The sequence below is a fragment of the Grammomys surdaster genome, unplaced genomic scaffold (assembly GCF_004785775.1).
Source record: "Grammomys surdaster isolate TR1022 unplaced genomic scaffold, NIH_TR_1.0 129, whole genome shotgun sequence".
Taxonomy (NCBI): domain Eukaryota; kingdom Metazoa; phylum Chordata; class Mammalia; order Rodentia; family Muridae; genus Grammomys; species Grammomys surdaster.
Window position 1 is genome coordinate 20,097,769 of NW_021604587.1, and position 25,753 is coordinate 20,123,521.

The following is a 25,753-nucleotide window of genomic DNA, read 5'->3' on the forward strand; positions in this document are numbered from 1 at the left end:
CTCTCTCTCTCTCTCTCTCTCTCTCTCTCTCTCTCTTTGTTTTTTTGAGACAGGGTTTCTCTGTGTAGCCCTGGCTGTCCTGGAACTCACTCTGTAGACCAGGCTGGCCTTGAACTCAGAAATCCACCTGCCTCTGCCTCCCAAATGCTGGGATTAAAGGCGTGCGCCACCACTGCCTGGCACACTATCCTCTCCTGTGTGTGATGGTCCTGAGTAACATCTGTAAGTTCATTTAAGGCCACATGTACCAGTGTTATAACCCTTGTGCCCCAGCTGTCGCATGTGACTTGGAGAAGTCAAGAGGAGGAGAGTGTATCTATCTATATTCTCACTTGCATTGTGGTCTCTCTTCTTTCCTACTCTTCCAGAATTTCTTCTTTTATTTTTTTCTCTTTTTTGTTTAAGGGAAGTTTTTATTTTTTCCATTTTTGTCTCCTTTTTTTTTTAGATTTTATTTTTATTTGTGGGAGTGTGCATATGTGCGTGTGCGTGTGCGTGTGCGTGTGCGTGTGCGTGTGCGTGTGTGTGTGTGTGTGTGTGTGTGTATTAGAGCAATGCCCTCGGAGGCTAGAAGAAGATGTCAGACCCCTGGCAGCTGGAGCTATAAGCAGTTGTTGCCTCCACCTGTAGGTGCTGGAAACTTAATTTGAATCCTCTTCAAGAGCTCTTAGCCCCTGACACCCTCAACTCTTTTTTCCTCCCTTTCTTCCTTCCTTCTGTAAGACTCTGGTGAGCCTTAGCTTACCGGGAACCCCCTGAGTGAACCACTCAGAGCTGAGAGTCGATGCAAAAAGTAAGAGGAATTTATTGTTCCAACGAGTTGGGGTTGTCCTGCACCGGAAGGAGAGGTGGCAACCCCACGCAGCTAATTCAGTGAGCTTTAATAAAGTTTTTAGAGAAACAGCAACAAGGCACAATATGATTGGCAGAGCAGTGTGACTTTTAAATTGATTGGTCTTTAGGGAATGAGGTGGCAAGGACTTCCCTTGTATGTGAGTGTCCAATGGTCTGTCCTGTGGAATGTGTCCATGCGCTCTGGGCCTCCCCCACCCTCGGGTCGGTCCCCACCCCCTGTGGTGTGAGGAATGATAATTATCCTCTCCCTTCTGGAGGGGAGGGGTGCCTAAGTGTTCTATGACCTTTCTCTTCCGGGAGGGGAGGGGTCTGGTGGAATTTTCCAAAGTTCCTGAGCTGACCTCTTTACCTCCTTCCTTCTGTCCTTTTGCTTTCTCTCTCTTTAAATTGTTTTCTTTGTTTGTTTTGATGTTTTTGAAACAAAGTTTCACCGTGTAGCCCAGGTTAGCCTTGAACTTGTGATGAATTCTCCTGGCTCAGCTTCCCTGACTACTAGGATTACAGATGTGCACAACCATGTCCAATAGGAAATTTACTCAGCAATCATTTTAGTCTGTGAGTGAAAAAGACATTCAGTTTTATTTCATCTGAGAAGGTACTGAAGTGTCATCTTGCTGCACACAGAAGTCTGGTTTAATGGTTCTTTAATGGTTGAGAAATGGCAAGCCACTTCCTGTGACCTTCATCAGCTTCTGATGAGAACTCTGCTGTGATTGTTTCTCTCTGCTGCTTTCAAGAATTTGTCTTTGTTTTCAGTGTTCCGTTTTTGTCCACGATGGGTGTGCCTGTGAATTTCTCTGGTTCACCGCTTACAGACCTGCTCAACTTTTTGAATCTGTAAGTTATGTCTTTTTGCCAGGTTTGGGTCATTTTTCCTTATTCCAACTATATTTTCACATACACTCGAGCGCGTGTACACACACACACACACACACCGTTCTCTTCCTCCTTTCTGTCTGGAATTCAAGGACACATAGCTGCAGTTCCTCGGACTGCTGAAGCTCTGTCCTCTCTGTCTTCTAGGCTAGTCTGTTCTATGTTCTCTCCCAGCTCACTGATGCTCTCCTCTGTCCTCCTGTTGTGCTTTCAAGGACATTCATGGGGTTTCTATTGAAAGTGCAAATGACCTTCATTGCTTGTGTACATATGCAGAGGTATAATGCTGCGTGCATGTGGATTTCAAGGACAACTTGTGGGAACTCCTTCCACCATGTGGGTCCTCGGGATTGAACTCAGGTTTTTAGGCTTAGGAGGAAGTGTCTTTACTCATTGAGCCATTTCAGGACTGAAGAAATAACTCAGTTATTCTTGTTAACTTGTTACACAAGTGCTTGTTACACAACCTTGGAGACCTGAATAAAAGGACCTGGGTAAAAGCTTCATACAGTGCATGTGTCTATAGCCCAAGAGCTGCTGGTTTCTTTTTCCATTATGTTTGAGATTTTTCTGGTTCAGAGTGAAATGAGTGATTTTCAACCGGAATACGTACATTTTAAGGCTACATTGGAATCTCTGGGTCTTATTAAAATTCTGGATTTCTCTGGCCTATTGTGGCATAGAAATGCATTATTACTAGCAAACAGAAGTAGAAACCCAACGTGCTTCTTGGCCTCCACGGATTCTCCCGTCATGCATGGGTCCCTTTGGGCAAGGGCAAGAGTTCCAGCCTCTCATGTGATCACTAGCAGCCCAGCAGTAGGTAGACAGAGTGTCATCTCAACTGGGGAGAGTTACAGTTACAAATCCAGCAGGCCTCTGATTCCCTCATAGCAGGAGGTAGGAGGAACTGCTAAGTACGGGAGGATGTCCAGCTCTTCCACAGTATCCTCATTCCACAAGAGATAGACTCAGCCTGGCGACAGACTTCAGAAACTTCATCATAGACAGGGGAGGCTAAGGCCTTACCCTATGTTAGCATGGGATAGGGAGGATGTTTTGGTTCTTTGTGTGGTGTTAGAATATGCAGAATAATATTATCTTTTCTGCCTTGACAAGTGTCTCTTGATATTCCCTTTCATTAAAAAGAAAACAAACTTCAAGGTGTATATGTATGTTTGAATGTGTATTTGAGAGGGGTTGTATAAGTTTGTGTGTGTGTGCATATGCCTGTGTGTGTATCTGTGGGGTGTGTGTATGTGTGTTAATATGTGAGTGTATATGGATGTGTGTGTTAATATGTGAGTGTATATGGGTGTGTGAGTGTGTGTTTGTGTATGTGTATACACATGCACATGTGTTTGTCCATTGGTATTTCTTGGTCATCAGCTCCCCCTGTAACTACTCTGAGACATGTATGATAGAGAGAAAAGCAGGAACCCCCCCCCCCATGTCATCCTCAGATCTTGAGGTCCTGACTGTTTGCCTTCTTGCTGTCGGCTTTCACTCTTTTTAGATTACACTTGTAATGTCCAGATTCCACAGCTGTCCTCAGTGGAAGCAGCAGAGAAAGGCACATTTAGTCTATCTTCCTGAAGGTGTAAGTCCTAGTTCAAGACTCTACCCATGACATAAAGATTAGACTTTTAGGAAGTCGGCTGGATGTGTGAAGACTGGTGGTGCTGGGTCTGCTTGCCTTTCCTGTGACTTGAGAAGGACACATGGAGGAAGAGAGTGTGAACTGTTGTCACACGGAAGCAGTAAGACATGCATCCTCTTCTGTGAAAGATGCATCATAGCCTAAAAATTCACCACCAATTTAATATAACACAGCAGTAATAAAACATACAGGGAAATCTGTGTGAAATTTCCCTGTATGGGAACATTTCAGTGTCAGAAAAAGCAAATGTGTTATAATTAAAGGGTGATGAATGATGAAATCTCTCACATATACTAACATAACCAGTTATGAAAGACATCATAAGAGTTCTGTATGTGCTTTCTTTTCACCTAAAATGTTATCACCTATGAATTCTCTATGTCATGGGATATATTTAAAGTTATACTTTCAGTAAATTTCCAAGGAAAAAAGATACACACACACACACACAGAGCTTGCTTTTGGGTCTCCTTTAAGTTTAAATGCCTCTAAATTTAAGTGCCATTTGTCTCTATATATTAGTGTCATTTAATAATTATTTACTGAAGCTTTCTATATATTGGTATTTTTAAATTTGATAATTTTCTTCTCTCTCCTTCCCCCCCCTACCTCCTTCTCTCTTTGAGACAGGATCTCATTATGAAGCTCTGGCTGTCCTGGAACTCATTACACAGACCAGGCTTATCTCCAACTCACAGAGATCCTCACCTCTGTCTCCTGAGTGCTGGGTTTAAAGCCACATGCCACTACACCCCATTTAAAGTCTGTGTTTTTATATAATCAATTTAGTCTAACATTCTTTGCTTTGAGATATTTCTTCTGTCAGGACAACTTACAAATCTATAAGAATGTGGATCAAGTTTTGCTTTTATCTGGGCTATTTTGTGGCTTGGTTTAACTTTTATAGATGAACAGAAGTGAGAAATAATAGGTTTACCGAAGTGGGATGCATTTAATCGACCAACCTAGTTGTCCCCAGAAAATGGCACTGGCTAACCCAAGAAAGATCTATGAAGGTGAATGGACTCTTATTTCTGATGCTTAAAATAGTTGTCCTCTGGTTCTGACAAGTGCCTGGCCTTCCTTCCGATTGCCTTAGCAGACAAGTCCTTGCTTTGACCTCTCTCCCACTTTAATCACTAATTATGAGTCACGAGCCTCTGTCAGCACAACTTATTCCCAGCATCTCTTTTCATCTTTGATTCTACAGTTGAAATAGTAAGTGAAAGCAACTTTACTGGTCTACTGGCAACAGAATATAAAACTTCAGGGAATACTTCTCTATGGGGAATTTCCTTTTTCTTTAACTGGCTTTCTGTGGTAACAACCATCTCTCTCAACAAAATCAAATCATTTAAAACTTGCTAGCCACCCAGTTGCTGTCCTCAGGGTTAGTTCTAGGTGTGGGTGTCAGGTGTTGGCTGAACACCTCTATTTTTAAGGTCTAGAACACGGCAATGAAAAGAACCCTCTGCTGGACTTGGCCCAAGGACCCATCACTGGCTTTCTATCCTCAAGCACAGTGGATATCTCCAGTGCCTGTTACATCTGAATGTGTTCCAAAATTTCACTATGAGGTGGTTGTCCATTTCTTCCTACATTTCACTACCATACTTCATCTGCCTATCTCTCTTTTATGACTCCAGTTCCTTCCTGGGCCATTGTGGTGGTTTGCATATGCTTGGTCCAGGGAGTGGCACTATTAGGAGATGTGACCTTGTTGGAGGAACTGTCATTGTGGGGCTTTGAGATCTTCCTCCTAGTTGCCTGAGGACAGTTTTCCCCTTGGCTTCTTTTGGATCAAGATGTAGAACTCTCAGGTCCTTCTTCAGCACCATGTCTGCCCGGATGCTGCCATGCTTCCTGCCATGGTGATAATAGATTGAACCTCTGTAACTGTAAGCCAGCCCTAATTAAATGTTGCCTGTTATAAGAGTTGCCATGGTCATAGTGCCTCTTCACAGCAATAAAACCCTAACTAAGACAGCCATCCCAGAGGACAACACTGCCTTCTGAAAAGCCCATTTGATTTCTTTATACTGATGATATATCCTTGCACATAATTGAAAATTAAAAAGAAAATAACTCAGCTTGTTTTCTTTACAAAAAACATTTCCAAAATTAACAATGTATTATGCCTGTGACAAAATCAATCCATCTGCTTCACACGAATACAGCCTGGATACAAAATTCTACAAGGTCATTTGAGTTTATGTGTAAGATCTTAGGGTGCTGGAAATTATGTAAGTCATAGGATGCCAAAGAACAAAACTCAAGGTGACAGCCTGGGTGGATGCATTTCAAAAAGGTTCTGGGAGGCTAACAGAGGCCGGACCACAGAATTCCTGCCAAGAGCTAGGAAGTCCTTGTTCCCCTAGGTCATAGTCTGGACCAAGACAGCCATATGCTTCTAGACTTTTCTCAAAAGAAAATATGATTTTCACCTTTGGATGGACTCCATTTTTGCTGGCCTACAGGCAATGGTACTAATACCAAAGCATTTACTATTTAATTGATGAAAATGATCCCTAAAACAACACATAAGATCTTTGGGAAATATTTTATGACAAACATAAGAAGAAACCACTATTCAATAATATCTAAATTTCAGGGGGAAAAAAGTGACAGTCCAATGTTGCAGAAATGATATGTTCATGTCTGCCTTTTTCCCACCAGTTGTTCAATGGGCTGGAAGCTCTACTCTAGGAAGGTGTGGCCAAGTAGGACTCTCTGACAACTCCTGGTCTGTGCCTATGACTTTACACTGGTAGAAGCAAGACACTGGCATCTACTTTCCTCACTTTATCCAAATAGTATAGAAGCACTATTAGTGGACAGCAAGAGAACTTGGGACTCTCCTCCTCCAAGTCCTCTCTCACAGAGCAGAAGCTTCACTTCAGACACAGCAAGTCAAGAGCACTTAGCCCTGAGCATCCCGCTTCAGCTTGCTTCTAAGGTCAAGGTCTCACACTAGGAAAGTGAGCTGAGGAGACCAGGAGCTGTGATCCCACCATACCCTTCCCAGGTCTGTTACAATGATGCCAAGCTAGAACCAGTAGAGAGGCAGGACATAGCAGCAGGAGCTTCTGGCTCAGGAGAGGGATTTCACTTTGTTCAAATAAGGGAAAGACCATGCAGATGAGTAGTGTTACAGTAAGAAAATCATATAACTACAATTAAGAGTTTCTGATAACTTCACAATCCCTTTAGTGGCAAAAAAGTAAGAATGTATTGAAATTAAACAGTATGTTGGCTAAAAGCTTTATAGAAAAAATCATGGAAAGATCTAATAAGCTTCTGTGGCCTGACCAGCCTCAGAGATTAGCGCTATCCTGGCCCTTCCACAGGACTTCACTAAGTGAAGCAGTCGGGGAACAACGTAGGCTCCAAGGGGTGCTAAAATCCTACAACAACTAGCATATGATAATGGAACCTAACAGCCAGTACACTGCCCACCAATAGAAACAAGCTTATGAAGAACTAAGCAAAGAGCTAAGCACAGCCTGGTGAAAAGCAGTCATCCCAGGCAACCGAGGAGACAGTCACATGCTCAAGATAGACTCTGCTCGGCAGTGACATCACAGAGCACTACAGGGAGACAGCAGAGGGTACGTTAATAAATAAACAACAGGAAACTCAAGAGAGAAGACAAGCACCCAGAGAGTCTGCAGATATTACCCAAAACATGAAGTTTTCAAAGAAAACAAATGATAAGATATTCAAGTGTGAGCTACTCAGAGTGGAATCAAAGCAAGGCCCCCGATTTGCCTCTAAGGAAGTGTGAATGTTGTACTTAGGAAACAAAAACCCTAATCAATTATTACAAGTATAGTTTTAAATAGCATAATTCACATTAAGGTTGTAAGTATTGGATAGCAACATTTAGTATCAATAAAAGCACAGAGTTGTTTTAAAAATGGAGAGTCTCAGGTTGAGAACAACTGAAATGAGAGTTGTTCACGAGAGTAGCTCAGTCATAAACTTGAGTTGCTGGAAGAAACTATAAAATTTTCCAACATAAATCAATAAATAGGAGACAACATCAAAAAAACAGACAAAAATAATGTTTAAAGGTATGCAAAGGCTCAAAGCAGTGTGAGGTCCATGAGCACATCCCGACGTGTGCAATACAAGAAGCAACAAGGAAGGGAGAGGTAACAGGAAATGAAAGACCAGGCAGAGAAATGCTTCATGAGCTCTTGTTGCCCAGCCTGACCATCGCAGCACCACACAGTGGAAGAAGAGACTGAGCCCAGTCTGACCATCACAGCACCACCCCCAGGACCACACAGTGGAAGAAGAGAACTGACTCCTCCAAGTTGTCCTCTGACTCTACATGAGCCCCATGGTGCATGTGGGCACACACACATACACACACACATGTATGCACATGTACATATACACACATGCACATGTGTACACACACACAATGAATAAATATAATAAAAACTATCTTAAAAGATTAAAAAAAACTTAATGGCTAAAAATTTACCAGATCTTTTGAAAAACAATCAACACATTTGAGAAACTCAATGAACTCAGATACGATGAACACAGATTCTTTAGACATTGTGAAAATACTGAAGCTAATGTCAAAGGGGAAGTCTTAACCCTGAAATCTTAACCTGAAGGGAATACCAATAAATTAACAAGCCAGTTATCATCAGAAGTAATGGAGGCCCAACACAGCTCAAAGTGCATCAAGCAACAATGTTACAGCCCACAGAGCCATCTTTCAGAAATTAAGATGAAACAGTAACTTTCACAGATGAACAAAACAGAACAGCTTTTGGAACTAACCACATAAGAAATACGAACTGAAGTTCCTTGAGTTGAAATAAAAGAGGAACATACATCCAGGAGATTTACCTTGGCTGGTACACAAAGACAAGATAACTGTATGCTTCTTTTTAAAATATTTTAAATGGATTTTTGTTATATGTGTTAAGTGTTTTGTTATGTGCATTCTATGCACATATGTATGTTCATGCCTGGTGCCTGAAGATAGAAGAGGGTGTTAAATCTCTTGAAATTGGAATTGTAGACAGTTACGAGCTGCGTGTCAGTGCTAGGAATCTAACCTGGGTCCTCTATAAAAAAACAACGTGTCATTAACTTTTGATCCAACTCTACAGCCCTATGCTTCCTCTTTTAACTAATGGAAAAATCAGTCAAATAGAGTCATATGAAAATAATTATATAATGGATGCTATAACATATACGAATGTAATATGCTTCAAAAAAACTGTGCCAAAGAGTAAACTGGGAAGAAAGCATTTTAGAGTAAAGAAATGCACCAGCTTGTAATGCTAACCCACAGAACAAATAAAAACAACAGGTGTTCTGAATAGGAAGGGTGTTGTTCTCCCCCCAAAGGCTCAAGGAACATTGCAGCAGAGGGGGAAGATAGTAAGAACCAGAGGATCAGGACTTTCTGAGAGATATTCTCCTAGTAATAATCCCAGAAGCTCCGCCCATAAAGTCTCACCAACATGATCACCTAAATATGAGCTGAACAAGGACAACAACATTAGGCTTGCTGACATGAAGGAGGACGAGGCCTCAACCCAACACAAGAACTACAGGTAACTACGTAATGTTGACAGTGGGCGAAATGAATCACTTATCAAATAACTGAACGGTCAGCCCTGAGAACATACATACAAGTAACATTATACAGACTGAGCAGGTTGCATGTATATTTAGGAACACAAATGAATATATTAGTGTAACAACTATTAAAGAAAAAGGCCATAAATTTGAAAAAGAACAGGGAGGGATATACAGGAGATTTTGATAGGAGAAAAGAGAAAGGGAAAATAATATATTATAATCTCAAAAAAATAAAAGAAGTAATAAAAAGAAGGGTGTCGTAACAAGTCATACAAATGCAGGTTTGTTATTCTCTTTCACAGAAGTTGTGAAAATTATATAAAGTAATAGTATACTGTGTATTGTTATGTGTAACTTCTGTAGATGTGACATATGCAAAATAGTATAACAGAAGAGAGAAATGGTGGGGAGAAATCATAATCAGAGTATATTATATGAAAAAATCTATTTTCAATAAAAGAAAAAACTCTTAAAGTAGTGAGATGGGCAAAGAACTATATAAAACTTAATTAGCTTCTCCCTTGCCCCTTGCCACTCCCCCCACCTCACCCCTCACCACCTTTGGCAGATGGTGAGCTGGCCTCAGGGTCATGAGAGTGGGAGAGCTGGCCCCACCCAGGTGTAGCACTCACAGTAAGCCTGGCTTTGGTGGCCTGGGTGTAGGTGAGACGGACGGCCAGTGCTGGAGAGCTTGCCTTGGGCGTAAGTATGCAAGCTGACCAACTCAGCTATTACCCAGGCCCAAAGCCAACATCTACCTCATCTATGAACTGCTGGAGCACGTGAAGGGGCCTGTTCCACAGATCCAAAGCTGCAGGATCTCCATGACACAGGACAACAACAGGATGTCAGAGAGGAGTCCCAGTGAAGATTCAATATTGATAGTGTAGCAGAAGCCAGAGGCCTTAAAGCAGACAACGTTCATTTGGACAGTTGTCTGTTCTTTTCTTGTGGGAGGAGGGCAGATACAAAGGGATGGGGAGATGATGAGTGAATTGGGGTGCATGATGCGAAATTCACAACAAATCAATAAAAAGCTTTTTTTTTAAGTTAATAAAAAGATGGACAGTGGATTAGCGGACTTGCCTCTAAACCTAATGGTCAGAGTTTTATCTTTGGAACTGCATGGTGGAAAGAGAGAACTAACTCCCACAAGTTATCCTCTAACCTCCACATGTGCACCTCAGCATGCACACATGCGCAAGCACACACAATAAATAAAATGCAATTTTAAGTAAGTTAAAGGAATAAGTGCTATACTCGAAAATATTTACTTAATACAAAAGAAAGCAAGAAGAAGTAGGAGAGTAAAGAATACACAAGCCAAGCCTGGTATGAAAGTACGCACCCTTAACCGCAGCTCCAGGGAGGCAGAGGCAGGAGGAGTGCGAAGGATTGCTGGCCGTCCAGCCTGTGCAGTCAGTGAGCTCTAGTTCAGTGACCTTGCATTAAAGAATAAGGATGGAGAACAGCTAAGGAGCATGCCTCACGTCAGTCTCTGGTCTCCAGCTCATGTGCACACGGGTACAAGCTCACCCCCAGACATCTGCCTATACCAACATCTATACCGACAAACACAAAAAATCTATGAGCTATAGAAAAAGAAAGATAAGGGGCAAATAGAAATGCAACCTTATCAATAATAATATTTAACGTGTGTGCATTCAGCAACCAAGGGAGAAAAAAAAGCAAGGATCACTAAACTGCATTTAAAAGGAAGGTTCAACTATCTGCTTGATAGAAAAGACACTGTTTCCATTCAAAGCAATAGACTGACAGCAAATGTGGAAGAAATGTAGCAAGTAGCAGCTCTGGGGGCTGGTGTGGATCTGTCCTAGTATCAGACAACACAGAGTTAAAGACAAAATATTGCTAGAGATAGAAAGTGATACTCACAAAGACCGTCCACGCATTTAGAGCATTGACTTTATCTGCACATGATGCGATCTTACCTATAGAAAATCTTGAGGAACCCATTGAAAGTCTATTAAGAAATAAATATTCAGCAAAATTGCATGATACGGCATCTACACACAGAAATCCATGTACCCCTAGGTGTGTTCTACAGACAATTTAGAAATCAGGTTAAGAAAATATTTTTATTTTTAGTGTCATCAGCCGGAATAAAATACATAAAAATAAATTTAATGGACTAGAAGATGGTAATACACATATGGATATGGGAACATTTATATATCCAGTCTCTAGGGGATAAGTGAGGAATTGTTTGTGAACAGCTGCCCTGAGAGGCCTCTGATGGCAAACCAACAGCAGTTTCAGTAGGAGAATTAAAAACAAAACTAGTTAGAATAGGAGAAAGTCCAGCATCACTCCCCAAGGGCTCGGCCCTTTCAGGGCTCCGCTCCTAAAGCAGCAAAAGAGAGGGAAACGAGGGAGGGCTGGAGCCTGGCTAAGAGAGAAGAGTCTCAGAAAACCTGCACCCTGGGGGGGTGGGGAGAGGGAGAGAGAGAGAGCTCGTGGGAGAAGGAGGGAGGGAGGGAAGAAAGGAGGGGAGGAGGGAGGGAGGGGAGGAGGGAGGGAGAGAGATACATGGTAGCTAGCAGAAGGAGGGCAGAGTCCAAAGGAAAACAAAACAAAACAAATCAGAGAGCCTAAAAGCACAACCATTGCTGGACACATCAGATCTGGAATCCAGCCACAGGACTCCAGGGGTCCGCATACCATACAGGGGCAGGAAAGTCCTCTCTAGCATTTCACCAGAGCAGCTGCAAGAAGCCAGTTTGAATTGACCCCAGCTCAGTAGGTAGTTAGGCCACTCTAGAGGTGAGATTCCTCCATATACAGCTCTCTCTGGAACTCCGGGAAGAAGAGGATTCCTCTAGCTAGAAAGGAAAATCTTTGAGAAAGAATGGTGCCGTATTCCACATGGTTGCAGTCTGGACTGAGCCATAGGCTGGAGCAAGAATCCTTAGTTCCCAAGAAGAAGGATGAGTGAAAACTGCTTAAAGGCATTAGGGCACATGCCCGTGGGAAGTTTGCCAAAAGCCCTTTTCAGTGCCTGGAGATTGAAAGACCCTTTATAGTGCCCACAACCTACTCTGCAAACTACCTCTTCTAGTTATGGAGTAAACAGCACACAAATATCAACACAGAATGCTTAATAGCACTAGGGCTCTGCTCTTTTTGGAGGACACCAGCCCAAATGGCCAGGGAAGGAAAGGCAAGATGGCATAGAGACATAACCCACACCTGCACCTGCACCTGCACCCAGGCAAGGGCTAGCACAGATGCACCTGTGGTAAGGCATGAACCCACATAACCACAGTCTGCACCTGCACATAAGGAGTAATTGCATAGAGGCACCTTCACCTAGCACACGTGAATGACTGCATACCATCTGCAGCTGGACATATGCACGGCAGCTTGGAGACACTCTGCACTGGGCACACATGCAAGCAACCTCATAGAGACGGTCTGCCCTGAACACACACAAGTGGCCACAGAAATAGGCTCTACCTGTATTCAGGCCACCTACACCATGGGGCCTGCCTTCAGCTAAGCAGATACACTGACACAGAAAGAGGGGTCTCACTTTAATTACACTTAAGTACAGTGCTCTGTCCTGCTCTCCCAAAACAGGTAGGCCTGGACTGGCATCTCCCAGGCTGCCTGCCCAAGGACTGTAATTGTTTGGGTTGTCTGATTCCAATTCCTCACGTATATCTCCTGTTATCAAGACTTTAGCTGGCACTACCCTGAGTCTTCCCTTCTTTTTTGTGCTCCTTCAAGTTACCTCACTTTTTTCTATTTTTTTCAGTTGCTCTCATATTAACTGTTAGTCTCACATGATTCTGTTTCCATATTAACTTTAATATCTACTAATTTAGCATACTACCAAGCCATCTTTGCTGCTTTAGACCAACAAAACAATTGGAGTCAAGGGGACTGTGGGTTTTAATTGACTGTGGCTGTGTTTTCAGTTGTGGCTACATCTGAAGTTAGTATTTTACTCCTGGAGTGGAGCTGGAGATCAGAACTTGTGTACTAAGAATGTGAAATTAAGGTTTAACCATTGAGATGTACTCCTCCAGTGGTGAGGAACAAAATCTCAACCCTATCGTGACCTTGCCCCACTTGAGCATTGGAAATGTTTGACTTGAAAAAAACATAGATGATTTTAAAAAAACATAAGCAATGACATCATCACAGATGTCCAAGGCCCAAGAAAAAGGATACAAAATCAACATACTGAAATCAGAAACTTTCCTGTGTACTAATCAGGAACATACTGAGAAAAAAAGTCAGGCAAGCAGCTCATTCACAATAAAAGACATTCATAGGAAACATAATCATGAATGAAAAAGAACAATGCTAGAGGTGCCGAACCTCACCTGGTAAACACCTGTTCCCAAATCATACTACACAGGCATAGTAATAAACCAGCGTGGTGCACACGAGTGAGTCAGTAGAATGGACTGGGATAGGGTAGGGTAGGGTAGGGTAGGGTAGGGTAGGGTAGGGTAGGGTAGGGTAGGGTAGGATAGGATAGGATAGGATAGGATAGAATAGAATAGCCATGACTATCCTCACAATATACTCATGTAATTTTGACAGAGGTGCCCAAAATGTGCATCAGAAAACCAAAAACCTCAAGCAAACAACACCGAGTCATTTGGACATCAGCACGGAGAATAAAACCATACTCTTCTCTCATCCTGTACACATGAACTCAGCACAGGTCAAAGACCTCAACAAAAGATCTCAAATTCTGAAACTGTCAGAGACTAACATGAATAAAATACTTCAAGGACTGGAGAGTTTGCTCAGCTGTTGAGAACACTGGGTGTTCTTCCAGAGTGCTAGAATTCAGTTTTCAGCACCCACATAGTGGATAAAGCTGTCTGTGACTCTAGTTCCAAAGACTCTAGTGCCCTCTTCTGGCCGTCATAGGCATAGTACACATGAGAGCACAGACATACATCTGCAGCCAAAATACTCATACACATAAATTTTTTTTAAATAAAATTTTGAAAATAAAAAAATTAAAAGGTACTCCTGCAGCTCAAGAAACAAGACCAAGAATTGACAAATAATATTATGCTAATTTTAAAGGCTTCTGCACAAAAATGGAAGCAGTCATCAGACCTAAGACACACCTTACACAATGGAGAAAAATTTCCAGCTATACATCTGACATGGGATTAATATCTAGACTATATAAGGGACTCAGAAAAATGAAATATTGAAAAAGCAGACAACCGCTTTCCCCCGGCAGGCCGACATCTATCACCATGAAGGTCGAGCTGTGCAGTTTCAGCGGGTACAAGATCTGCCCGGGACTCGGGTGGCGCTATACCAGGACCGACGGGAAGGTTTTCCAGTTTCTTAATGCAAAATGTGAGTCCGCATTCCTTTCCAAAAGGAATCCTCGGCAGATAAACTGGACTGTCCTCTACAGAAGAAAACACAAGAAAGGACAGTTGGAAGAAATTCAAAAGAAAAGGACCCGCCGTGCAGTAAAATTCCAGCGAGCCATCACGGGTGCATCTCTTGCTGATATAATGGCCAAGAGGAATCAGAAACCAGAAGTTCGGAAAGCTCAGCGAGAGCAGGCTATACGGGCTGCCAAGGAAGCAAAAAAGGCTAAGCAGGCATCAAAGAAGACAGCAATGGCTGCTGCCAAGGCCCCACAAAGGCAGCACCTAAACAAAAGATTCTGAAGCCTGTGAAGGTCTCTGCTCCCAGAGTTGGTGGGAAACGCTAATTTGGTAGATCAGAGTTGGAAATAAAGATCTGTCTTTAATTCTAAAAAAAAAAAAAAAAAATAGAAAGAAAAAAGAAAAAGCAGACAACCAAACAAGTGTATGGGTTAGTGAAATAAAAGACAATTCTCACATGGTTAAGCACAAATGCTGAACCATGAAAATACGTTCAGCATCATTAGCCGTTACGGAAAAGCAAATTAAAAATACACTGAGATTCCATCCTATCTCAGTCAGAATGACTGATCCTGAGAAAATGAACAACTGGGGTTGGAGAGATGGCTAAGAACACCTTCAGCTCCTGCAGAGATCCCAAGTTCTGTTCCCAACACCCTCATCAGGCAGGTCATAGCCACCTGTAGCTCCAGTTCCAGGGGATCTAATGCCCTCTTCTATCCTCCACGGGTTCTGCATGTGTTACACATAAGCAGACAGACAAACAGACACACATACACACACACACATTCTTAAGAAGAGGTTGGACAGCCAGGCAGTGGTGGCGCATGCCTTTAATCCCAGCATTTGGGAGGCAGAGGCAGGTGGATTTCTGAGTTCGAGGCCAGCCTGGTCTACAGAGTGAGTTCCAGGACAGCCAGGGCTACACAGAGAAACTCTGTCTCAAAAAAACAAAAGAAAAAGAAGAAGAGGAGGAAGAGGAGGAGGAGGAGGAGGAGGAGGAGGAGGAGGAGGAGGAGGAGGAGGAGGAGGAGGTTGGACAATAATAAATACTGGCAAGGATTCAGGGTAAGGGGAATACTGTACACCGCTGGTAAGAACATGATGTGGTATGGTCATTATGGAAGTATCATGATTCCTTAAAACAATGCAACTGGAATCATCAGATCACGCCACCCCTGGTATACAGCAAAAGTGCCCTGGCTCAGCACAGCACAGAGGCTTGCTAATCTGTACTTATTACACCACTATTCATGCTAATTCAGTTGGTATCCGTAAGCAGATGAGCTGAAAAGAAAGTATGGCCCACAACATAGTTTCACTCAGCCATGAAGAAGAATGAAAGTGTCACTTTTTAGAAGATGAATACAACTAAAAATTATTATATTAATTGGAATGTGCCAGATGTAGGCAGGTATCACATCTGTCCTCTCACATATAATTCCCTGGGGTGGGGGTGGGGAAGTGAAAGCCCAAAGGAGACTGGGGCAAACCATGAGGAAGTGGGTGAGAGGAAAAGCCTGTGTGTGAGGAGACTGTAGCAAAGTTAAGATACACTAAAGAAACTCTTTATAAAACCCATCACTATTTACAATGAGCCTATATTAAACAGAGAGAGAAAAGAAACACGTGTTCTTAAAACTGATGACTAATTTATTATGAAATATTCAATAGCACTTTAAAGTCATCAGAAAACCCGGAATTTAATTAGAAACTTTATAGATGTGTTAATTTTTCACTAAAAATTCAGCGAAAAGGAAAAAACAGAAGCAAAAAAAAAAAAAACCTGTTCAAAATAAAGATCTCAAGTTGAAATCTGTTTGCAGTAATAGCGCCCCAAATGAAGTGATTTTCCTTGTAAGGATGGCACTGGGGTTTATAAGTTTAAAATGACATTTGGACTAATAGAGACAGTCTGTGTTTTGGGACAGGTGGACGAATAAGCTTTGGGTCAAGTCTTTAGTGTCCTGGCCCTAGAATGGAGGTAAGTGTGGCTGAAGAGGAGCTCACAGCCTGGAATTGCTATCAGGACGTTATTTCTGCTTGCAGCCATCAGAGTTTTCCTTAAATAATACTGTGGTAGGGGTTGGGGGAACCCAAGCAAATAAAACAGGACAAACAAACAAACAGAACGACCGCGGAAAGGGAACAATTAAAAACCGGAAGCCTTATCTGTCTCAATAGATGCACAAAACACAGCAAAGAAACACAGACATATGAAAGAACAAGGCACTATACCACATGCAGGAGCGCACAACTCCTCTATACTGGAAGCCAAACACAGTCAAATGACTGAAATGTCAGAAAGAGTTAAATGCTCCATTTCCAACGAGACTGCTGACCAGATCCAGGCCTCAAAAGAGCAGCCAAATAAGTAAGAAAATCGGGACCAGACAAGAAGGCTAACACAGTGGGAGAAAAAGATCAGCAGTATTAGAACACACTTAAAACCTAGAGGGAAAGAAAGTCTAAAAGATAACTAACAAAATGAGTCAATTGAAAAACATGGTCAAATGAAAACACATCAGGGGCCGGGCGGTGGTGGCGCACGCCTCTAATCCCAGCACTTGGGAGGCAGAGGCAGGCGGATTTCTGAGTTCGAGGACAGCCTGGTCTACAGAGTGAGTTCCAGGACAGCCAGGACTACACAGAGAAACCCTATCTCGAAAAAACCTCGAAAAAAAAAAAAAGAAAGAAAGAAAAAGAAAACACATCAGGGAAGCATCATCAATAGACAAGACCAAACGGAATAACAAACAGCAGATATGGAGGACTTACTCGGGCCTTATTTATTTTCCTTGTGTTTTTCTATATATTATTGCTTCAATTCAGTGGTTCAAAGCTAACATCCACAAATGACAAGAAACACATAAAAGGTATCTCATGTCTATTTTTCAAACTTCACCAAAACTCCTAAAGTTCACACGGAGCAGAAGAGAGCCAGAAGAGCCAAGCCAACCAATATTGAAAGAAAAAAAAATGGCCTTGAAAATTCACATTTCCCAATACAGAAACTTGTCACACAGCCCAGTATTCAAGAGGAGGTGTGCTGTAATGGACGTAAATCAGCTAAATAGATGTGAGATTCCAAAAGTCACTCTTCTTTAAAAGACATAAATATTAGTGTGTCTGTGTTATGCACATCTGAGTGTAGTGCCCTTGAAGGCCAGAAGAGGATGCTGGAGCTGATGGTACAGGCTTTTGTGAGCTGCCTGACACGGGTGCTTGGAACTGAACTCAAGTCCTCTCTACAAGAGCAGCGAACAGCCCCTACCTCTGAGTCATCTCTGCACCCTACCAAAAGCCAATCTTTGCACTTGGGACCTACTAAGTACTCAAAAATACTGCCAAAACAAACGAATACTTAAAGAATAAAGCAATAAAGTTCCTGGGTCAGATGTACTTATGTTCTGGTGTGGTTTTCCCACACTGTCTTCTAGTAGGTTCCAGGTCTTACATTATTACATTGTAATTTTGGAGTTGGTTTTTGTCCAGAGTAAGGGATACAGATCTAGTTTCATCCATCCTCATGTGCAGATTCAGTTTCCCCAGAACCATTCTTTGGTTCCTGGTGAATATCCACATGCAAAAGGGTGAAGGCTGGTACTTTTCCCACACCATAAATAAAAGTTAACTCAAAATGGATCATTTGCCTAAACCTAGGTGCTAAAATATCACACAGGAAAAAGCAGACATAAAAGATTCAAGGTCTTGGGAGGATGCAGCAGCTCTTAAGATATGATGCCAAAAGAAAAAAAAAATAGACTCATCAAAATTAATAATTCTATGTTTCAGAGCACATAGTTCTGAAACAGGAGCAAGTGTGGAAGGATTCTGACAGCTCACTAACAAGAAGGAGTAACTCAAAATGTAAACACAGTTACCGTACAACCCAGCAGCTTAGTTACAAGGAAGAACAAATACACATCCTCATGAAAACTCATACATTTCTGTTGCTATGAACATGTTGACCAGAGCTATAAAGTAGTAGCAACCCAACATCCATCAGTAAGACACAGTATATCTATGCACAGGAAAATTATTTGGACATGAAAAGAAAGTTAGGTGAAGTCCATATATGTTATACCACGTCTAGAGAGTGGTATGGCAGGTGAATAACGCCAGTACAAAAGACCACTCAATGTGATTTTATCAAAATGAGAAAAACAAAACAGGCAAACCTATAAAGACAGAAAGATTAACTCTTGCCTAGGTTGAGGGAGGATGGTTAGTAGTGATGGCTAATGGGTCATTAGTCATTAGAAGAATTAAGAAAAGTTGCTTGCACAATTTGTTGAATATACCAACAACCACTGTATGTGCTAATAGGTGAGTTTCATGTATGTGCCTTATATCTCAATAAAATTGCTTTTAAAAAACTGATTGAGGTAGTGAATTTTACTTCATTGTGAGGTCTTGACTTTTCAGTTCCCCACAGTCAGAAGGACCCTGCTGCTACCACTAGAGCTGGCTGCATCTCATCCTGGATGTGCAGACATCCATGAGGCAGTGTGTGCAGCCGGCTGTTAAATGCATGGAATGCTGGAAGATTCTATAGAGTGCAATGCAAAACAGCAATTAAAATGTCCCCAGATGTTCATTTTGATGACAAAATAGAGGCTTCTGAAATACAGGACAAAGCCCACTGCAGGCACTCTCCATGCAGAAGGCACTCTAAATTTAGCTGGAGTATTAAGTTCATTTGTTGAAGGAAAGCTACAGGGCTGGCATCTTTGGTTCCCATGGCAATTCTCTCCAATAGACAGGTTTGCTCCTGTAACTATGAATTTCTTTTCACTTGTACATTATTCATACATTTTAAATGGCACCTTCTGTCATGGTTTTCCCCCAGATACTAAAAACTTCCTCCAAGTTCCATTACAATTTGAATATGTAATTTCTTCCCCATAAGCAAACTGCAAAAGGAACTTAAGTTCAAATGAGATCATTGCTCTCCTATCCTGCTCATGTAGCCAAGACTTGAGGTAGTCACCAAGCCAGATACCGGGGTAGAAGGAGGATGTAAGGGTCTTGTACAAACTACACTCCTTGTGAACAACTTCTGTCACTACTATCAAGACAATGACAGCCAAGTACATTGGGGGACTTCCACTGGAGCCCTCTGAGGATCTTGGCCCCACTACTCTGTGGTACACTGACATTTTCTTGGGGACCATGAAAGGAGAGGGATGAAGGCTTTGGTTCTTATCAGGATGCTATGTGTAAGTATATTTTGGATAAAGAAAGGAAGTGAAGATTTATGGAACATGGGTCCTGACCTCCTGTGTTACCACTCTGCTAAGTGCATTCGTGGGAGTTACAGAAATTAATCCACAAAAGAATACTTTGAAAAACGTGTGAGTGTTTTAGTTATTTTTCTGCTGCTGGGATAAGACACCATGACCGAGGCAACTTATAAAAGGAAGTATTTAATTTGGGGTTCACAGTCGCAGGGAGTTAGAGTCCATGGCCATTGTGATGGGGTCACGGCAGCAGGCGGAGCTGTAGCTTCGAGCTTACATCTTGATCCAGGAGCACAGAGCACAGAGCTAACTGGTTTTTAGAACCTCAGAGTCTGACTCCAGTGATACATTTCCTCCAACAAGGATACAATCCTTCCCAAGCAGTTCTACAACCAGGGACCAAGCATTCAGACGCAGGAGCCCACGGAAGCCATTCTCATTCAAACCACCAGAATTAGTAACGTTACATTTCTAGAAGAAACTAAATATCAGTGCAGTTAATCATTTGCCTAACTGGGTAAGCGGGCTCATGCGTTGATCTCAGCTTTGGGAGGCTGAGGCAGATGGACTGCTGTGAGTTCAAGGGCATCTGGGTTACATCATGAATTCTAAGCCAGTCTAAAATGACAGTCTCAAACAAAGGAAACAACAATCACACACACACAACACACACACACACACACACACACACACACCACTTGTTTCAGGTTCTGGAACTTGACTCTCAACACATCCCATCCATCCCTAAATCCCTATACTGTGATGGATTTGTAGTGACATGGAATACCCACCCTTGCCCACGCCCAGCAATGGGGATTGAGGGTAGGTGAGCTTTTCAGAAAAAGAAATAAATGCTGATCACGTTATAGACCTTAAAGCCCAGCTATTGAAAGAGAAAACAGATGCAAACAATCATTAAAAGTCCATTAAATACTTATCAGCAAGTAACACGTTTAGGGAATAGCTTCAGATATTTACTTATTCAAATTATTCAGATATTTGCCTCTCTAAATGAATGTTGGGAATTGTGTGTGACTGAGGAGGGGTGAACAGAGGCCCTGTTGTCAACATTGTCTGTGCTGTGGGAGGACAAGCAGAACTTAGACACTATCTTTAAAAAAAGAAAAGAAGAGAAAAGGAGAGGAGGGGAGGGGAAGGGAAGGGAGAGGAGGGGAGGGGAGGGGAGAGGACAGGAGAGGAGAGGAGAGGAGAGAAAAGGTAGATAGGAGAAACAGCCTCTGCTGAATAGGTAGTGTCCGATGGCATCCGACAGCTGTGTCACAGACCTGCCCCGGGAAGTGAGTGAAGTCTGGGTCCAGAACGGGGGTGTTGTCTGCTATTCATGGAAACATGAGAAGCCAGTGGGAGAATGCAGATGGGCTGAGGGCCAGTGCCTGCCGTGTACAGTATGGACAGGTCCTGCTCACACTATGTTAAAGGAAGCCCATGTCCACCTTCTCAACAGGAAGTCTGAAAATTCAGACAACACTTGAAATTAAACAGTTTTATATCTAACTTCACCCACCCAGGATCATCTCAGTGGACCTCTCTGGCTCCTAATGTTTTATCAGAACAACTTGTAGCATCAACTGTAGGATAGGTGATGAACTTCCAAAAAGAGAAGGGGTCTTGATCTCTCCCATCTGTTCTCTGTAGTGGTCCAAGTGGTGCATTGAGTCTATAGGAAAAGGAAATTCTGTATGTTTATGAGAAGTGCCAACCTTGTAGTTTCCTTACTACCAACTATAAATAAGAATATCATTTATAGATAATTCTATAGACAATCTGGAAAATGAACACATAGATTCCAACAGGAGCCTGTCTTGACACTAGCAATCCCAGAGATTACTAGTCAGGGATATGCTGAGAAATCAAGGGTAGCTAGTGTAAGATGAAGAGAAGGCCAGCTCCTACAGGAAGTGAGCTCTGGTCACCGTGTGTGGAGTCTCAGAAAGAAGTTACCTACAAGCCAGTCCCAGCCTCTGTGTGTTTGATGCCATATCTTGGAGAGGGCAAGGACAGGCAGCCATATCCACCATGGCTGGCCATGGCAATGAAAAAGTAGCCCTCTGCAGAGGACCACCAAGCCCACTTATTCTTCCTTCCCCTCATTTCCCTGTCTTGCCCACTGAGTACTCGCTGCATTTTGTAATGGAGGGAAGAGTTGGCACCATGCATGGTGGCTACTGATGTTAAATAGAAAACAAGGGGCTGAGACCTCTGGGTTATATGAAGCTTATGGGGACCAGGAGGGACTGTGTCAGAAGCAGGTGGATTCTGACACTCAGTGTCCTTTCCATGCTGAATGGTTCCATTGCAGATCTGAGAGGAGGAGGGAGGGAGGGAGGGAGGGAGGGAGGGAGGGAGGGAGGGAGGGAGGGATCTGAGAGCACAAGCCCCCTCTCAGGAAGCCTGTGGAGGTGCCTTTTATGCCTGAGCCATCTGTCATCACAATCTTCACAAGAGCTCCCCAAGTCTCCTGCACTGACATTTCTGTGGGGGTCACACAGAATGGTTCAGATGCCCTGACAGAAAGACAATGCACAGCAAGGTGAAGAGAGGTGAGAAAATCCTGCTGAATAAACACCATGGATGAATAGCTCAGAGAGCAAGATACGCTCAGATCCACTAACTGGAAATCCTTCTGAGTTGCTCAGACATTACGTAGTGACAATAAGGTGTAAACGCTGGATTAGTGACATCAGAGAGATGAGGAGGGAGCTTCTGCTGTCTTCACAAAGAAGACGTTTAACTGTGTTTTGAAATTCCCATCAACTATCCAGTGTGAACTGAAAAGTTTACCATCTACTAATATAGCCACGGTTAGATTTCTGAGAGTTTCTGTTCCAGGTCAAGAAACAGAACATATGTGAGGGAAAAGTGGGGAGTTTTGAACAAGTACAGTCATGAAAACAGCCAGAGGGAATCTCCCCTTCTGTTCCTTCCAGAGCTCAGCTGATCACACTGGCACCTTAAACTTCTGCCCCACAGGATGCAGATGCATGCATTTCCCATTAGTGTGGGCCTTTCATGAAGGTTCATTTTCAAGTCACTCTTGCCAAACCATATTGCTCAAGGAATTTTTTTCTTACTTTTGCACAGAGAGGGAGTTTCTTAGACACTATTTTTACCATGATCCATCACAGGATGGAAATGCATACTAATGCCCTTCTCCAGGTGGCCAGCAAAAAAACTAGGGACAGTGAGCCAGGTCTGAGTCAAGGTGAGGCTCAGAGCTGCCACTCTGAAAAGGTCCAGGTGACTAAGGCAACACACAGATGTGTTGACTTTGGAATGCAGGTGAGGTTGCCAGAGATCTCAAGATCTATCTATGCAGCATGGCTGTTCAAGTGTAGCCACACACATGAACATGTGAATATACATGTACACACGCAAAGAGAGAGAGAGAGAGAGAGAGAGAGAGAGAGAGAGAGAGAGAGAGAGAACCAAAAAATCAGAGAACAAAGTATGAAACTGATACTATTGTAACAGAGAAATATCCCCTAATCCCAGTGACAGCTCACTTCACACACTCTGGAAAAATAAGGAAGAAATCCTTTAATAACAGCATAGGTCCAATTTTGTCTAGTGCCCCAAAAGAAACAAGCCCAAGTAGAAACTGTTCTAAATCTAGATTATAACATCATAGGCATACATACTCTTTGGTATGGAGAAGGGCCTAGTAGTCAACCATGGGACAGGGGTGTTTCTCTGTGTTATAGGAATTAGCTTACTTTCCCCAGCAACCTACACTTTATGTTAAAGATACACATTTTTTCATAGTTTTTAAAGAAGTCTGGTCAGTATGCTACTGCTCCTTGAGTATTGATTTAGTAAAATTTTACTTTGGGTGTCCTACTATTTCCTAATCAAGTTTAGAGGATCCTTTATAACATTGACTTGTTGTTTCCACTTCCTCCTAGATCCCTGTAAGGAAACAAACAGGGAATAAATGAAAGATGATGGGAGGGGCCAGCGGGAGGGGACTGCTGCCTAGTGCAGGGCAGCATCTGTGTGGCCGGGGAGCAGGAGAAACCAACTTCCTGAGGGCCCATCACTGCCTCTCTCCTGACTGTAGGTGAAAGCCTGGGGTACCTGGGGAGGCATAGCAGGTCTTCACAGGTCAGAAACCTTAGAAGCCACTCTTAGATGTCACATGAGCCTGATGTACCCCTTAATCTTGGGTGCCACTGGAATGCCAATTCCAAATAAGACTTCCTACCTGCCACTCCACCCTCCTGATTGCACAGCACCCTAAAAGAAGATCCCAGGAGCTGGGAAGGGCATTGGTTTGCATGACTGGGGGAGTTCCAGCAGGCAACAGCAGCTGTGTGCCCTGCCTTCTCCCTGGGTGCCAGGTGGGTTTTCCTCTTCTTCTCCTTCCTCCCAGTGTGATCCAGGCCCAATAAGTCTCCCTTTGTGTCCTGACAAATAGATGGTGTATGTTTTCTTTTTGCATTCTTTCTAATGGCCTGGACTATCCTCCAGCACCCCAGCTGTGCATGTCAAACAAAATGTATTGGGGTCAGATGGATTCTCACACCATGCTGAACTGCACACCGTGCAAACAAAGGACACTTCACTACATTGTACTAAGGAACTGGCGTACTCACTACAATAGCCACCCGGACTGGCCACAGACTATAGCTCTCTCTCTCTCTCTCTCTCTCTCTCTCTCTCTCTCTCTCTTTCTCTCTCTCTCTTCAAATATAGTAATGCAAAGTGTTCCTGTATCTAAATGTCCTATGCAAATACAAACATCTTACAAAGCACACAGATAAAATCAGCCCAGGTTGATACCCCCTGAGCAGGGAGCTCTGTGCTCTGTGACCTTTAGCGACAAGACAGAGCGCATGTAGAGAAACGGAGTTGTTTTTTTTTTTTTAATGTCATAAACAAAGGTGCAACCCCACAGAGAGTGTGTGAACTCTCTTCAAAGAAAGGCAAGCTTTAAATCTGGAGGAAAATAAGAAGGCAAGCTTCCTGTTTCAGGGAGAGGAAGAGGAAGCTTTCAAATACGTAACAAGGCAGGTGGCCTCAGGAAACTAAGAAAAGGGTGCATGGAAATATACTCTGACTGCCACTGTGGCATTTTAAAGAAACAACATTTGTGTTTTGTTCCATAACTAAATGAAAATCAGTCAAAGCTCTGGGGAAAGCCCGCATGTTTGCAGCAAGCAAGGCCACAGCAACTTGCTGCCTCTGGCTTTTGCTCTGCAGGCAAACAGCTCACTCTGCAGCTTGCTGGAGCAAAGACCCACACAGCTGAGGACAGATGTGGGTACAATGCCTCAGGAAACCGCCACAGGCTCACACACCTGCAGGTGACATCACCACTCTATCTTACCCCAGAAATCTATTAGCATGCAGAAACAGGTGTCATCCAACCCAAAGCCACTCTTAGAAAGCATTTGCCTCACCAGCTAGAGAGTGGAAACTATAAACCTGAGGCTGAACCTGCACTTGCCTGCAGAAAGGAGCCCCCCCCTTATCCCCAGCTCAAACTTCCTAGGACAGCTGCTTCCCCCTGTACAAAAGACTCCAGATGCAGTCACAGCAACAGCAGAGAGAGCTCCTTTCCCTTGGTATTGTTTTTCCCTCTGAGAAATTCTGTCACTTGATTTGTTTTTCTATGATGTAGCCCAGGCTGGTCTCAAATTCAAGGTCTTCCTGCCTTAATTTCCCAGAAGTGGACCAGTACACCTGGTTAGAACTTTTTTATCTAGCAAAAAAATAGTTGCTGGGCGGTGGTGGTGCACGCCTTTAATCCCAGCACTTGGGAGGCAGAGGCAGGTGGATTTCTGAGTTCGAGGCCAGCCTGGTCTACAGAGTGAGTTCCAGGACAGCCCAGGCTATAAAGAGAAACCCTGTCTCAAAAAAAACAAAACAAAACAAAAAAGTTAATGCCTGTTAGTCCTTCTTAATCTCTAGCCCATGAAGCAGCCTTTTCCCTTGAATCTAGGCCCAAGTATAAGGGAAGACTTCCACACATTTAGAACATTAAACATTCATGTGTGTCTGGGTGTTTGAAATACTCCAGCAGACAAAGGGGTGACTAGTGAAGCCTTAGCCCTGTTAAGAGTGTGAGAACTGCAGGACCCAGAGGA

General features: G+C 42.9%; 1 protein-coding gene and 1 pseudogene across 1 annotated transcript in view; one reads left to right on the plus strand and one right to left on the minus strand.

Annotated features, from left to right (window-relative positions):
- The window catches only part of Acoxl (acyl-CoA oxidase like), a 279,060-nt gene that overhangs the window by 180,481 nt on the left and 72,826 nt on the right, over positions 1 to 25,753 (minus strand).
- LOC114611218 lies at positions 14,257 to 14,758 on the plus strand (annotated as a pseudogene).